This window comes from Pantherophis guttatus, chromosome 1, assembly GCF_059756535.1.
Source record: "Pantherophis guttatus breed Tessera chromosome 1, ASM5975653v1, whole genome shotgun sequence".
Taxonomy (NCBI): Eukaryota; Metazoa; Chordata; class Lepidosauria; order Squamata; family Colubridae; genus Pantherophis; species Pantherophis guttatus.
Genome location: NC_142063.1, coordinates 108,695,296 through 108,710,774, shown reverse-complemented (window position 1 = coordinate 108,710,774; position 15,479 = coordinate 108,695,296). Strand labels below are relative to the sequence as shown.

At 42.4% G+C, this 15,479-nt stretch overlaps 1 protein-coding gene across 6 annotated transcripts in view; it reads left to right on the top strand.

The window, feature by feature from the left end:
- RASSF7 (Ras association domain family member 7) overlaps window positions 1-15,479 on the top strand; it is a 109,281-nt gene that overhangs the window by 29,189 nt on the left and 64,613 nt on the right. The gene's annotated exons all lie outside the window — the stretch shown is intronic.

Genomic DNA, 15,479 nt, shown 5'->3' with positions numbered 1-15,479 from the left:
ACCTTAAAAATGTAGCCTGGTGCAAACTTTGATTGGGATGGTATAAATCTCCTGCTTTGATCATGGGTTGAAATAGAAGATCTCCAGAGTCCCTTCCATCCCTATGATACTATGAACTGAGAAATCATACACAATTGTCTTGCTGAATCTCAATTGTATATTCTAACAGCATGTTTGAATTTTTTTACTGCATTTTAGAAATAAGTGCTTCCAAAATTATACCGTCTTTACTGTACTGCTTATCCTTGATCATTATAAAAACAAATAAAAATAAAGAAGCAATTAAAGTTGTTGAATGACATATCATATGCAATTTTTTGCAATTAAGATTTTATTTCAATTAATGAAATACATCCTGAAAGATAATATATGCATTTGATAGTTCCCATATAACAAGGAAGTTTATTCTAATTAAGTGCCAAAACCTTATTGCATTTGCATCATGTGCAAAGTTTCCAGAAAAACTTGCTTAACTAATCAAATGAAATATGCAGAATACTGAACTATTAGAAATATCATTAAAAAATGACCACATTTTGCTTTTTTCAGATTACATCAACTAGAGATAGCTATAGTCAATGGAAAATTACCTTGCCTTCATGCTATTCTTTTATTTCCTAAATCATATTATGCTCTTACCTCGAGGAGTTAAGTGCTGCTTTTTGTATCTCTTGTCTAGTATTTTCTCCAACTAATGGCCAGGTCCAAACTTGTTTGGTGTGAGGCTAATAATATGCCTCAGAGAAGTTATTTTCTGACTGACTGATGGATTTATTTTAGGATTGTTTCCAGGGAAAGTACGAGTTCCTCTCTTTGTATCATGCTCAAGAGCACAATGCCTTTTACTGCAATAGAAGTTCCCTCCAGTGTTATCTGTGCTGGAGATCAGTAGGTCAAACTTCCATTCTTTACTGCCTTTAATCTTCTTTATGACCTCCCAGATATGTCATGGCATGCTATGTGAAGACCTAATAGATAAAATTGTTTATTGTCTGGTCTTACAGATTTATATTCTGTATGGAACAATGTTTAATAGTATTAGGCGTTGTAGTTTGTAGTTAATAATACTATGCAGTTCCTTGTGATAAAGTTGGCATATAGAAACTAACACCAACACTTGCATGTAGGATCAGCTCTACAATTGCATACCCCAGATGGTAAATCTGCCTGTAACATTAAAGGGTAGCACATACTACATTTATTTAATTTATTATTGGGTTTACCACATAAATACATTTGGAACTACAATCTCAAATTTCATTATGTTTTAAATCAAATACTTAGCTCTGCTGTCAACCACTGGTGCTTGCTTTTGCAATGCGAATGATAATGGATTCTTCTCAACATGCAGTCTTTGTGATTTGAAGGCTCCTTCTACACCAGTTTTCTGAACAAATGAGTGATAAAGAGTTTTCTGGCAGGGGGCCTACTTATCTACAGTAGTGCCCATGTCTTGGAAATATTTCAGTCCTTTGCTCTAATGGGATAATCTAATATTTTCCTGTTCATTTTGCCCTTCTAGTGGTTCTGCCTTTATATAATCTGTAAAATTTGGATTCTAGAGCACCTGAAAATTAGGGCCAATTGAAAAGCTTTTGATTCAGTGCCCAGCTTCTTAAAGTTTCTAATCTGCAAAGGCTTTAGCAAATGACTGGAGTTTAGAAAACATTAAGCAGACATATTTCATTCTTGGCAGGTCTCCAAACAGAGATTGTTTTTTCAAGCCCCCATGTTGATTACTGCCAAGAAAAGTGATAGTTTGATGGTGTGGCCCTATCGTCAGAAAAACACAGGCTTTTAATTATTTTTATGAAGTATGTTTAACTAGTTCTCAACAGAAGCTCCTTGTTATATTTTCTTTTAATTTATCATCAAAATCGATGTGCAACAGGGATTTTTTTTCTTTAAAAATACAGCAGTTATGGCTTATAATTAAAGAATCCAGTTCTTATAAGATCGTATGATTTAATTATTTTGACATGTTGACATTTCTCATTGAAGTGGCTCTTCAAGTCCTATTCCTAAAACAGCTTTGTATATTACTTCCAAGAAAATAAGACATAGTCATTTAAAGAACAAAAAGTAATGAGTTAAGAAATATATTTATTTATTTGTTTTTTTAGTAAAACTCTTGTGATGACCTTTAACTGAATAAAACAGTGCATCACAGTACAACAGTTTTTGAACCAAGTACCTCAATGGGCTAACTTATAGCATGTATCCAAAATCCAGGACTCATAACTCTTGAGGGAATGAAATTTGGGGAAGTTGTGGCTGCTTCAGTGCTATGGCTCCTGCTGTTCTGCTGGGCTGTAGCTGCAATTACATCTTCCTGACCCAAACTGCCTCCATGAGTCCTACTAGACCAGCACTTCTCATGCACCCTCGTGACCCCACGCAGCCTTCTTAACTTCTGCCACTCCCTGCATGCTCCATCCAACTCATGCAGCATCTCTCACACACACCCAGGCATCCTTCACAACCTATATCTTCCTATGCAGCATCTCTGGTGCAGACCCACACACCCTTCCCAACCCCACAGCTTCTCTCATATACCTCCATGGACCATACTTGAGCCACACCTCCACAATACCTACTTGTTGCCTCCCCCACCCAGCAGCAACCATTACCTGCCTGTTGGCTTTAAACTGGCAACTTCTGCTGCCTTCCCCACTGATTTTCTCATGGTAACCTTTCCATAAGCAAAGTAAATGGAGAAGCCTGCAGTAATTTTTTTTTTAATAATTTTTATTAATATATTCTATACACTAATACACAAATAAAATATACAATCCTGCCACCATGGTATAATATGATTACATTGTCCATAAGTATAAAATCATTCCTTTATACATACATATTTGCCACCATATATATATACATCATCATATATCTATTCTATCCCACCTTTTCTGGACCCAATCGTACCATACTTTCCAACTGTTATAAAATTCTGAATCTTTTTTACCATTGATCAATCTAGTTAATCTATCTGATTCCGCACACTCATTGATTTTATATATTATTTTCAAATCTATCGGTAAGTATTGATTTTTCCACTCCTGCGCATACGCTAATCTTGCTGCAGTGAAAATATGAGTTAACAAGAACCATATATCTGATTTAACATTCAAAGGTTTTGCCCCCAATAGGAAAGTCTCAGGTCTTAATTCCAAATTAATCTGTGTAATTTCCAAAATCCATTGCCGTATTTTTTTCCAATATTTAACCGCCTGCGGGCAGGTCCACCATTGGTGAAAATAAGTTCCATTACTGTAACCGCACTTCCAACAGCAGGCAGATGTCCCGGGAAACATTTTAGCTAATCTCGCCAGGGGGAGATGCCACCGGTAGACCATTTTATATATGTTTTCTTTATATGAGGAGGCCATGGTTAATTTCATATTTTTCAACCAAATCTGTTCCCATTGCTGGAAGTCAAGGGGATATCCAAAATTTCGCCCCCATGCTATCATACAATCCTTCACTACATCCTGTCCTATCTGCAGAGACAATAAATATGCATAACATTTAGATAATATCCCTTTCCCTCCTTCTAATAAGATCTTATCCAATTCTTGTCTTTTACGGTAGATTCCTTCACTATGTAAATCTTTTTTATACCTGGAGTGCACTTGAGAATAAGACCACCAGTCTATCTTATATCCTTGAAGAGTTAATAATTCTCGTGACTTCGGATTACCCTGAACATCCAAGAAACCTTCATACGTCAAGGTTTTCTCCCCTTTATACAATGTCGGGTAAACCTGAGCTTCCTGCGCTGAAATCCAACATGGAACTTTTGAATATACTCTTCTTCTAACCTTTTCCCAAGTGTACCCAAGCGTCCTACGTAAATAGTGATCATCAAAGTGTCTAGGACGGCCGGATGCTCCCGGCCATAGAAAATAGTGCCAGCCATGTTGAAGACCGGCTCCCTCAAATGTCAAAAGTCGTCTCTTTTGTAGGACCATCCATTCTTTCACCCAAATCAAGTTCGCTGCTTGGTGATAGAGCTCCCAATTTGGGAGTCCAAATCCTCCTCTATTTTTGGGTTCTTGTAACATTTTAAGTCTAATCCGCGGCCTCTTTCCCTGCCAGATAAATTTAGATATACTCCTATCCAAATTTGTAAAAAACTCTTTATTCAACCTTACCGGGGTTGTTTGGAATAGTAATTTGAGGGCAGGAGGAAAGGAGGAAAGAAAAAAAAATGAAGGAAGATAATGAAAGGGAGGAAGGAAGGGGAAGGAGAGAGAAAGAGGCAGGGAAGGAAGGAAGACGAGAAGGAAAGAAGGATGAAAGGAAGGAAGAGGGAGGAAGGAAGGAAGATAATGAAAGGAAGGAAAGGAAAGGGAGAGGGAAGGAAGCAGCAGAGGAAGGAGAGAGGAAAGGAAGGCTGAAAGGAGGGAGGAGAGAGGAAGGCTTCCTTTCTTAAAAAGAAACTCAATGGGGAAGCCAGCAGGAATTCAGAAGTTGCTCCTGCTCCCACTGATTCTTTGCCCACTTGTGGTCATTCTGTTCCACTGTTTAATTAACGAAATATCTCTGAAAAAGTGACCCAACAGGGAATGGGTTGTCAGATATGGCTTAAATCTTAATTTCCTTTGAATGTATTTGCTCAGCATTACAAAATTATAAATTTTAACTCAGCATTCAGGTGACAGGGCATTGGACCAGAAATTCATAAATGTATAAACTTTCAATTTTTTCTAGTTTATAATGTAATGCAAGAAATCCATCATTAGCATCTTCTACTGTTTCTTCCACTTATTTTACAACAGATAAAGGCAACCTATTTGTGTTGGTAAGTACTTCTGAAATTTCAAGAGGATGTCATTGGCATGCCCTCATAAAATGATTACCTATATTATAAATGGGAGTTGCCTACACATAAAGTATAGTCAAAGTTCACAAACATGCATGTTTCAGAAAGGCAACTGAGGACGCTGCTGCCACCACTCCCTCTAGTATCTCTGATGCTGTGTACCTTGCTTACTTAACTTTTATCTCACAGCTGGCACATACCCAGACAAAACACTGAACGACTGTTGCCAATCATTTGTGCTAAGTGATTTCTAAATATGCTCGTGGAGCTTAAACTTATCCTTGTAAAAGCAAACAGAAATTTGTAGGTGCTTATGTTTGCTTTTCTGTATACCAATTTCCTATTTCTTTTATTAATGAAATGTTTCTACAAAAGGAAATTAAAGTCAGATGGGGCAATGATCCTGGGAAGTGCCAAAGGAGGTGTCTAAAAGAACAGGTGCCCAGAGGCACAATATTAACTCCTGCTCTTCAAGATCAAAGCTTTCTGGGAAGGATGGGTAAAACCTATTGACACTGTATAGAAGATTTTAATATTTTAAGAAAAAGATTTTATTTAACAAAGATTTGATATTATTTGATACAAAAAAATGATACTATTTTTATGGTGAAATATTTATGTCAAGTAATGAAAATCAAAATGAAATAATAGTCATTTGCTTGGCTAATCTCTCATTTTCCCACAATCACTCTTCCCCAAAACATGCATTTGACTTGTATGGGAAAATATGCATTCAATTAACTTTTTATTTTCCCTGTAATATAAATAACAGATTTGAGGGAGGAATATAAAACTCAATTTGTAAAATTAAAGGGCTAAACAAGTCAACAATACTGTGAATGTAATGAAAGGCCATTTTCCCAAACATTAAAATTAACATATTAATGTTTTAATAGTTTGTGTTCTTGGTTCATTGTCTTGTTTTATGATAAATAATTTTTATTCCTTGTTGTTCTTTTTATATAACATTTTGAATTTCTTTAGTAGGAAGAGCACTACTGAAGTAAAATAAATAGCATAAACAAGAGTAAGAATCTGGGAGGGAGGGTAGCAAGGGGAGCCAACTGACAAAACATGTCATGATGCAAACCCTGATTTATGAACTTTGGCTAGATGTTGACATGCAAGTAGACAAGACTAGGGTTTGTGCTGTGGCATCACCAGATCCATGTTGTCATTTGTTTTGTTGTTATGGCTTGCTATGGACACATATTGCAGCTGTACCTTTAAAGATCACCAGTTACTGATGCCCTACACTACCATTATTCTAAAAGTGACAATGAATCCCAAAATGTGGCACATATAATATCAGGATAGTAATTGAACAGATGATTTAATTAGTTCCACTAATTTATTTCTTCTGTTTTGTTAATGACTTTAATAAATTATGGATCAATTAATACATTTGACTCAACCAAAAATAAAGAAATCAGCTGATCATATGGTATAACAGGTTGTTTCCTTCTAGAATCTGATGTTTGTAGAGTTACATAACCTTTACTATCTGTCTGGTCTTATCAGCTCTAGTTACAATTCCATATGGTTTCCAGCAGGATTCTTTATCTTAGTTATTTAACACTAGTCATTGATCTATAGTTGCTTTGTTTAATATAAAGTTAAGAAAATGAGTAATTGCCATCTGTTCATGAATGGGGTGCTAATTTCTTTACTTTTCCGAAATAAAATGAAGATAGGTGCAAAATTTTATTTGACTCTTTTTTTCTGCAAGCAATTGCTAAAACTCAATAAACGTCTTTCAGGAAAGAAATAGATGGTATACTTGCATTCAAAATGCTTCAAAATATTGTGTTATACCTGATATTTTAAACCTATAATATACAGTAGATTTTTTTCCCCAAAGGGGTTTCCAAAGGAATAACACTATTTTCATAGTAGCGTCTGATCTATTCTCTTGCATTTTTTTGGGTTAGGCTTTTAAAAGGCTGATAAGCTATATTAAACAAAATTGAAAGTAAGCAAATATTTGTGCCATAAAAAGGGCAGACAGAAGTTGCAATAAAGGGGAGGAGAGTCAAGAGATTGTATTTTTATTTGGGAATTTTAATTTTCACATTACAGTTCTTATGTAAAAATGGTTCAGTACAAAGGGAGAATAAAAACTTCTTATATATATATTATGAGGTTTTAATCTCATCAGAATAAATTCATTTTAATAGCATAATTACATAAAAAATTTCAGACAGACTGATTAAGTTCATACTATCAGTAGTGAAAAATTTGTAGAGTAATAAGAATGGTGTAATTATGTGAGCGTGAGCCTGTGGGAGAAGAAAATAAGGATTCTGGCTCAATTCATCAAATTCCAGAGACTTTGGTTGACTTCAGATATAACTATGGATAGTATTTTATCACAACATGGCATGACAACTTGTCTAACTTTGGGGCTAGATCCAGATGAAGGAGCATTGTCAAATTATGCAAAAAGACTTTTTTTTTTCCTTACTTCCCTACACCATCAACTTCAGAATATTTCAGATCCTGCTTTTGGAAGAAAACAAACCAAAAATTGAACAAGGACAGGGAATATGGAGGACCAAAAATTCATGAGACAGTTTCTTTTGTAGCCCATTTCCAAGAAAGCAGAGAAGCATCACAAAATGTTAGAAGGAAAACTCCATCTTTAAGAATAAACAATATTGTAGAGCAAATTATAGTTTTCAAGAGGTTAGATTGCCTATTTTTCAATATGTTCATACCATAGTTCCAAAAAGGAGCGGGATCTGAAGAGCCATTTTAAACCTAAAGGCACTGGACTACAAATGAAGCTACCATTTTGAACAATTTTCTTACATCAATGGAACTGTCCAAGGTGCACCTTTGTCTTTTCATCAGATCAAAGCACTTCAGCTTCTTCATGTTTCCTTAAATCCAGGCCCCTTCCATTTCCTCTTACACTGGTATCCAGATAGTTCACAAAATTAATGGCAGTATTTGGACATATTTTATGGATACCTTGACAATTTGTTCATTATTGTGCATCAGTCAGACTGTTCAGCCCTTGTACAAATGAGGATGGAATTATGGAATTTGAGAACATTTCTTACCTTCCTTAGGACAGATTTTGTACCTGGGGGTTCTAAACACCACTAAGCAGAAGAGAATTTTGTTTTGCTTAGGCTCAGGAGCACATTATGGGAGTCCTGACATCCAGTAGGAAATTGCTCATGGGCCTTGCAAAACTACAGGAAATGATAATTGTGGCATGGGACTCTGTATTGCGGGCAGTTGGTCAAGGACCACATTGTGACAAATGCCAGCTTAACTGATTGGGTAACTCATTTGATGAACCACTCAACTCAGGGGCATTAATCCTAGTATGAACCCCATGAATTGGAGTTGAGGTTAGTGCATTTGACATTCAAAACTCTGGCTCACGCAATGGAGAGGCATATTATTTTGGATGGGCAAGATTTCTAAAATTTTTACATTAACAGCCAGGAGAATACAAATCAAAGGGACTCCAGAGAGGGGTGGCATCTGTTAAGCAAGTGGAAAACAGAAGACTAATTGAGCCAACAGAGCTTTTCTAAGGCCAACTAGGGCTCCATCCTTAGCTCTTCCAAAAAACTGCAGGTTATGAGTTTGTTTGCTGCAGCAGAAAATTATTTGGTTCTTTTCTTGTTTTAGGATAATGAGGTAAACAGGATTGATGCTTTGTTGCTTTGGCCAGAGAGATTACTGTCTGTGTTTGCTAGTTCTTACCTTGAGAAAAATAATTCACAAAGATGCTTGGAGCACTGATGAACTTACCGTACCATAACCATTTCTTTCTGGCCTTGGAAGTCTTGGTTCTCAGCTTTAGTTTAGTAGTGGAAGAATGGCATTTTCTTTTTTGCATTCAAACTTTTTCCATTGCGCTGCTCCTCCAATCCATGGATGGTAGTATCTCCTAGTTGCTGGGCAGAACTGAGTGCTAATCACTTCCCTTAGTTAGGCCACTCCCACGTCCACCAATCAGCATCAGTCTTTCTCACTCAGTTGCTGTGAGAACTTGGCAATTTGAGTGCTCTTCAATTGAATTTTAATCCTTCCCTTTTATTATTTTATTTTATTATTTTTTTCCTGTTCTCTTCATCTAATTTGAGTTTCTGTGTGAAGAAACCTCTGGTGCTGTGTGCTGAGGGCGAGCTTGGGGCTCCAAGCCGTCCGGCCTATCTCCCCACCGATCGGGGCTTCAGCACGCCGGATTCCGACCCGGCTGGGCGGATCCGCGCTTTACTAGCTGCTGGCGACGCGCTAGCCTACCGGGGAGCCGGTAAAGCTGCCGTCGCTTCAATCAACACCTTCAGCAGCGCCGGAGCGCCTGCCTTTGCAATCGGGCGGCCTCCGATGATCTTTAGTCAGCTGTGAGGCGCGAAGAGGGCACAGCGGCTTCGGAAGCAAGCGCTTGCCGGGAGAAGACCTTCGGTGGCGTTTTGAACTTCTACGCATCCAAGCAGGGCGTGAGTTACAAGCCTCCTTCCCCTCAGAGCTTAACTGGACGCCTCACAGGGACGCAGTCTGTGGCCGGCCGCCATTTTGTTTCAAGTTTTGTCGGCGTGGCGGCCGCCATTTTGAGTGCAGTTTGAAAAAAAAAAAAAAAAAAAAGAAGAGGAAAAAAGGGACATTAAATCAAAAGCAGTGACCTTGGGGGGCCTTTTTTGCTGCACTTAAATACTTGCCTGCCTGCCTCATTGGGTTCTGAGCCCGGCGTCTTCTGGGCCTAAGTTAACCCCTACTAAGCGAAGTCCTCACTGTGGGCATTCCCTTGAAGGGGCCTCGGTGTTGCACTATTGTGTTCCCTTTGTGACTCTGCTCGCCCTGTACCCTGCCCTCATATACCATGGCAGACATACCTTTGTCTTCGGACTCAGAGGGCGCCTGCAATTACCCTGCCGCCCATCTCAAGGCAGGAAAGAAGAAAGCAAAGTCCAGGAGACATAAATCTGGTTTGGCTTCTAAATCTGCTAATGTCAATAAAGCGGAACAGAGACGCCATGAAGCTTTAGAAAAGCAGTTCGAGAGGGCCCAACAACATCAGGCGGCTCTGTCAAGACAAGTTGCCACTTCTGAGGGCCTTACAGAACCTTCTGGTACCCTACAAGCCGGTGCCCCTGCAGAACCATCAGCAGGGCTCACAACTTCAAATCTACACCGCTCCAGAGGGGTATCAATGTCACTACCAGATGTTTCTAGCCATTCTGATGCATCCTTGGCCTGCAGGCGGATACCAGAGGCTACCTTTACACCTACAGCGGCGGGGCTCCGCCCTGAGGTTCCTGACACTCCTGTGAACTTTCAAGCCATGTTATCGGATGCCCTGGCTAAGATCCTGGCAGCGGGCATGCAACACGAGACGGCTAGATCCAATATTCCATGCCAGCCTTCTCAAACCCAGGTCCCTGACAATGAGGCTGTGCCTAGTACCAGTAAACAGCGACCAGTCCAATCTTCTTCAGACGAGTCAGAAGAGGGCGAAATTTGTCCAGAGGATGTCGAATTCTCAGAGGATGAGGATCTCCCCCCTGAGAAGCCCTCCTTCACAAATTTGTTTAGACCTTCTGTCTTCAAATCTTTATTGCATAAAGCTAAGATGGCTACAGGATTTGGTATTACTGAAGGGTCCGCAGACAAACCAGCTGATCTGCAGCACCCTCACGATACTCTTTTCCAAGTGTCTCCACAAGACCAGGATCTGATTCCATGTCCTCCCTTATTTTCTAACGTTGTTAAATCTGCTTTTGGCCAACCAGGTTCCCTGACAGCTCCGAGTGGCCTGGACAAACGCCTTTATTCTGCTGAGTCACAACTAGAGGAGCTTCTTGCAGTACCTTCTGTAGACGCTCCGGTCGCAGCCCTATCTACTTCTTCTCTGCTGACAGCTGACGTGGTGGATGGCCTTAGGGCGGAGGACCGCAAAATGGAGATGGGGTTTCGTAAGGCACACCAAGCGGTGGCTTGGGCTATAAAAGCGGCCACGGCTACATCATTTTTCAATAGGGCCTCGCTGATATGGCTCCGCCAGCTGCAAGAGAGGCTTCCCCCTTCTGATACCAGGCTGCACCAGGATATTAACAAGCTGGTGGCAGCAACGGAATATTCCGCAGATGCCTCTTTGACGGCAACAAAATTTGCTTCTAGAGCGATGGCTGCAACAGTTACCAACAGACGCCTTTTCTGGCTGCGCAATTGGCGTGCAGATAACAAAGCCAAATGGAAATTGGCGTCAGCGCCCTTTACAGCTCCGTCTCTGTTTGGTCCTTGTCTGGATCCAATTTTGATAGAGGATAAAGACAAACGCAAAGTGTTACCATCTTCCTTTCGCCGCTCTGACCGGAGATACGCGCCTTATGCTCCGCGTCAGTCCTTTCGATCTTCCGGTTCCGGAGGCTCATACTACCAGCGCTCCTATTCCCAGGCACCTGACCGGTCTTCGGAGAGACAGCCATTTCGAGACAGGGGCCGGAGCCAATACCAATCGAGGCGTCCAGTCCGAGGCTCCTCCTATCGACCTCCACGCAGGGGAAAATGACTTGTTGCTACAAGGCACCATTGGAGGTCGGCTCCAGCAATTCTCCCTCCAATGGGGCCTCTCAACCACCGACTCTTGGATCCTAACAACCATTCATCACGGCTTGAGATTAGAGTTCCATACGTTTCCGCCCACCACCTTTCGCCGCTGCCCCATTCCTCATTGCAAAGTCCAGAGAGAACTCATGGAAGCAGAAATCTCACACCTCCTCTCCATCAACGCAGTGGAGCCAGTCCCAAAAGGCCAGGAGAGAACTGGATTCTACGCTACCTTATTTCTGGTGCCCAAGTCATCGGGGGGCCACAGGGGCATCTTGAATCTAAAACGGCTCAATCAGTACATCTTGTATCGCAGATTCAAGATGCATTCCCTCACTTCAATCCTGGCGTCCATCAGACAAGGGGACTATCTCCAATCTGTAGATCTGCGAGAAGCATACCTGCATGTGCCTATACACCCGTTGCATCGTCGCTATCTCCGCTTCGAATACAACAACATGCATTTTCAGTATCGGGCGATGCCTTTCGGACTGTCCTCGGCCCCCAGGACTTTCACGAAACTAGTGACGGTGGTCGCGGCTTCCATCAGGTCGCGGTCCATACGTCTCAGCTGTTACCTAGACGATCTACTAGTAATGTCAGCATCACAGACGCAGGCACGCAAGGACATGGAGGTGGTCCTCCAGACGTTCAGGGACCATGGTTTCACCATCAACTGGCAAAAAAGCCATCTGACACCTACGACGAGACTTCAGCACTTGGGAGCGGTGATCGATTCTCAGCGAGGACAGGTGTTTCTGTCTCCAGATCGAGTTCACGACATCAAATCTACGGTGCAGGTCATTCAATCTCAGAGGAAGGTTTCCCTCCTTCAGTTGACTCAATTGTTGGGAAAGTTGATATCCTGCATTCATGTCGTTCCGTGGGCACGCAGACACTCCCGGCCCCTCCAATGGCTGTTGCTTCCCTTTCAGAGAGCGCGCCGCAGCACATCGTCGCATCAAATTGTCTTACCTCCTCAGATACGTCTATCGCTCACTTGGTGGAGGTCCCCTGCACTTCAAAAGGGATGTTTCTTTCTCGAGACGGATCGAGTGGTCCTGATTACAGACGCCAGTCTCTCGGGCTGGGGCGCACATCTGCAGAATGCAGTGATTCAAGGTCAGTGGTCTCCAGCGGAACGGGCGAACAGCATCAATTGGCTGGAGTTGAGGGCTGTTCGTCTCGCGTTACGTCACTTTGTCCGCGACTTAGAGGGGAGACATGTGCTAGTCCGGACGGACAATGTTACCACCAAGGCACACATAAATCGGGAGGGAGGCACACGGTCCAAGTCCTTGATGGTGGAGTCGGAAAGTCTGTTAGCTTGGGCGGAACGGCACACTGCTTCTCTAGTGGCGGACCACATCTCCGGTCAGGACAACATCATGGCGGACTGGCTCAGCAGGGAACACATAGACCCTGCGGAGTGGTCCCTCAAACCTGCCCTCTTCCAGCAGATTGTACGTCACTTCGGGCCTCCGCAGGTGGACCTCTTTGCCACGCCCCTGAATGCCCAGCTACCGAGGTTCTACACACGTTACCCAACCAGGGGAGCGGAAGGTTACGACGCTCTGCGCTGTCGTTGGCCTCACGACCTCCTCTATGCTTTCCCCCCTCTACCGTTGATTCCACGCCTAATTCGGAAGATGTTATCGGAGGGAGCCGAGTTGATTCTGATTGCACCTCAGTGGCCTCGTCGGCCCTGGTATGCGGACTTAATGGGCCTATCTACAGCTCCTCCGTGGCCGCTGCCGCTAGAGAAGGACTTGCTCTGCCAGGGAGCCATCTTCCACCCCGATCCAGGTTGGCTCCGATTGGCCGCCTGGCGCTTGAGCGGCTCCAGCTACAAAAGGACAGATTATCATCAGATGTGATTAGGGTGATTCAAGCGGCCAGACGGCCCTCTACCACTAGAATTTATGAAGCCTCTTGGCGTGCTTTTTCGTCCTGGTGTTTGTCCCATCACGTGGACCCAACATCGGCGGATATCCCAGATGTACTAGCTTTTCTACATGAGGGATTAGCTAAGGGGTTAGCTCCCGCCACTCTTCGTCGACAAGTGGCAGCCTTATCCACCGTCATCTCATGCGAGAAACACCGGGCTCTCTCTCACAATCCTAGGATCAAGAGTTTTTTACATGGAGCCTCCAACATCTCTCCGCCTGTAATACACAGATACCCATCTTGGGATCTCCCCTTAGTACTCCAAGCGCTTACCACTTCGCCCTTCGAACCCCTAGCCTCAGTGTCTCTGAAATTTCTGACGCTTAAGGTCACCTTTCTACTGGCTATTACATCAGCCAGACGTGTTTCTGAACTCTCTGCCTTGTCTGTTCGCAAGGATCTTTGTATTTTTCATAGCGATAGAGTGGTTCTGCGTTTGGACCCATCTTTCTTACCAAAGATAAACTCAAGATTTCACCGCGCTCAAGAATTAGTCCTGCCTAATTTTTGCCCGAATCCTCGCCATCAGTCGGAATCTTTATGGCACACCTTGGACGTTAGACGTGCCCTCCGGCGTTACATCAAACGTACTGAGTCCTTTCGACAGTCGGAATCCTTGCTTGTGTCTTTCACTCCATCCTCGATGGGGAGGAAGGTGTCATCTAATACTATTGCCAGGTGGATTAGGGCTTGCATCACGACGGCCTACGATGCAAGAACACGTCCTCGACCATCAAAGATTTACGCTCATTCAACTCGAAGTGCGGCTGCATCAGCGGCTTGGTCTACCAATGCATCGGTGTCTGACATCTGTAGAGCTGCTTCTTGGGCGTCTGAGTCATCCTTTATCCGACATTATAAAATTGATCAATACGCCTCGTCGGATGCATCCTTTGGCCGTAGAGTCCTACAACAAGTGGCCACGTCCCAGACAGAAAATTCCAGTCAGCCTCCCCCCCGGGGCAACTGAACTTGGGTACATCCCATCCATGGATTGGAGGAGCAGCGCAATGGAAAACGGACGTTGTGCTCCTGAACGTCCATTTTCGGGGCGCTGCGACTCCAATCCATACCCACCCATTCGGCTTCCTGTTCTGTTATTGTATATTTTGCTTTGTTGTGGTTTTCATTGTTGACCTTGTTCCTGCGCCTTCGTGAGGAAAGACTGATGCTGATTGGTGGACGTGGGAGTGGCCTAACTAAGGGAAGTGATTAGCACTCAGTTCTGCCCAGCAACTAGGAGATACTACCATCCATGGATTGGAGTCGCAGCGCCCCGAAAATGGACGTTCAGGAGCACAACGTCCGTTCTGAGTCAGGGCCACTTCCTTCACCCAAAACACACAATGGCATCATCTTTGTGCCAAGAACTTCAATAGGAACACCTTCTGAAGGCCATTTTAGCATGCAGTTGATCAAGCATAGTGAAAATATACTGGAGAGGATTGCATTTCAGAGCTGCTGGATTTTTTTCATATTGAGTTGGACAATGATTTGAAGGAGGCACAGATTTTAGAATCAAAGAAGATTTAAACAGAAGCCAGTGGGACAATTGGAAATTGAGAGTATGTGGGGGGAGGAGGGTCCCTTAAAGGGTTGCAAAAAGTTTAGCTTTGACTGGAAAAGCTAAACTTTTTAGCTGGAAAAGATGGTGTCCAAAATGGCACTTCACAGAAAATCCAATTATCACTCATTTTTATGGCATACTGAGCCATAACTAGCCATATTCGAGTTTAGCACATTACATTAATCCAGCCTGCATAATTAATACTTCACTGGATCATACAAACTAGGAGATTGAATCAATTAATAAACCATGATTCAGTAACCACACGTAAGCAATATGTGAACCAGCCAATCATTTTGTCACTAAGGATCTAACAGCTAAAATTTAGAATCATGGAAATCATTTTGCAACCTCAAAAACAGAGATGCCACCAACATTATAGCCTGCATTCTTGTGTGAAATGTCACCCTTGATCTCCCATATGTTATATTTGCCAAGCAACTCAAATCCCTGCATGGGACTAACAAGGTTATACAGGCAAGTACCTTTTTGTACTGTAAATGCTGTGTGAAAAGAGAAACGGCAATATTATTGGTTAAAAGTCTGGGGGAGGTTATTATTGCCTTG